This window comes from Rhagoletis zephyria, unplaced genomic scaffold, assembly GCF_001687245.7.
Source record: "Rhagoletis zephyria isolate East Lansing unplaced genomic scaffold, Rhagoletis_zephyria_1.1 Rzeph_scaffold_05029, whole genome shotgun sequence".
Taxonomy (NCBI): Eukaryota; Metazoa; Arthropoda; class Insecta; order Diptera; family Tephritidae; genus Rhagoletis; species Rhagoletis zephyria.
The window spans coordinates 34,415-36,247 of NW_016162112.1; positions in this window are offsets into that span (position 1 = coordinate 34,415).

The following is a 1,833-nucleotide window of genomic DNA, read 5'->3' on the forward strand; positions in this document are numbered from 1 at the left end:
CTATCTGCAATTTGCACAAAAACTAATTTGTGATTTTAGAAACCATCTGGGACTTATTACCTGTCGTTATATAAGGTAACATTAATATCACTGATGACAGTTAAAGCTTAGGTGGATTTTTATATCAGAATCTCATCTTTGTGAAAAATGTGCAGATAGAGGGTATTATTGAATATAAGCCCTCGATGTTTAAAATATATAAAAATTTTATTTAAACGTATACAAAAAATTAATCTACCTACGTTACTGCACGGCGGGAGACGGGGAAGGGGGGCCGGGGGGCCGCGGCGTAGCGTGACGGGGTGTGCGCGCCGGACGCGCGGGGCACGCGGGGCGCGCGCGGTGTGGCGCGCTAACGCGGGCCGCCGCGAAGCTAAGCAAATTTAATGTTTGAAAGAGAAATAATGTCAATGGATTTTATTTCGTTTTTAAAAAGGTAATAACGTCAATTGACTTTATTTCGCACCAGGGTGGGAAATAAAATCAATTGACCTTATTTCCTTTGATCTTATTACCTGTCACCAGGAAAAACACCTCCTATTTTCCAATTTTTCGGATATCGAAAAAACGAAGAGCTTCGAAAAAAGTCGACATATCAAGCCCTAACCACAAAAAATTTAGGATTTCTTTTCAAAACTTACTTCTTGAAGCAGAAATACTCTAGGACCTAGAGTCTAGATGAACAAAAATCTGACGGAAAGTAAATATTTAGAAAATTAAAGCAAATTTTCGCAAATGAGAAATTGGTCATTTAATTTTCTTTTGTGGCGTATGTTTGGACTTTAGGGTGTATGTCGAGAATTTATTTACACTTTTAGCGGTGATAGCAGTAAATACACATCATATCCGCTGTAAAAAATTTCGAATTATGACCCGTCCATGCGTTCTTCAAGTTGTCAAGTCAACTCCGCACAGGTGCAAAGACCGTCTAAGAGCGTTTATGCATCAAAATTTAATTTTGAACAAAATTCGTTTGCGTTACATGCGGTTTGAAGGAAACGTGAGACCGTAAAATTTTTGTTTGTTTGTTTGTTTAATTCCCTGAACCGCACCTATTATGATATGGCACTTCATTCAATTTAGTAGTTTAATATAAACGTATACTTCTACAATCACAAAATTTTTCATANCCCTGCAAACCAAAGTTCCCGAAATCTTAAGGAAATTTTTTTACGAATTTTCAAAGAAAATTATATGAAGGGGTTGACACGAACTCTTAAAGAAATTTCTGTACGAAAAATAAAGAAAATTCTGGAAAAATTCTGAAAGATATTCTTCACATAGCCGCGTTATTTTCGTTGCTTCACAGATTTTCTTCCGAAATTTCGTAAAAGAATGAAAGTGTGCGTAATTTAATTCATTTTAGAAAATTCGGCAAAAAATCGAATTAAATCTCAACGAATTCTTTAAAATTTCTTTACAATGCAGAATACTCTGAAAAAATGGTTTGCAGGGTATACACGTATACTTCTACAATCACAAAAATTTTCATAGGCTGTCTTTCTTTGATTTCGAATTGAAACACACATTGTGATCATATTGTACTAGCAATATAGAAATATTACATATATGCTTCCGGTTTTATTAGGAAACGATGAAAAGTAATTCAAATCAATTAAAATGCAAAGGTACAGTTGATGACAAAACAATTTCACCACTGATGTTTCCCGATTTGAATCTGCTGCCCCAAACTTTGTGAAAAATTTAAAAAAAAATGTTCAAGAAAGGATTGGAGTATGAAGTTTTTCAGTCCTTATCATAATCGGTATTTCTTTTTTTAACAATAACAAGAGAGGTGAAGTGAAGTAAGGTGAGGCGAGGTTAAAGCAAGTT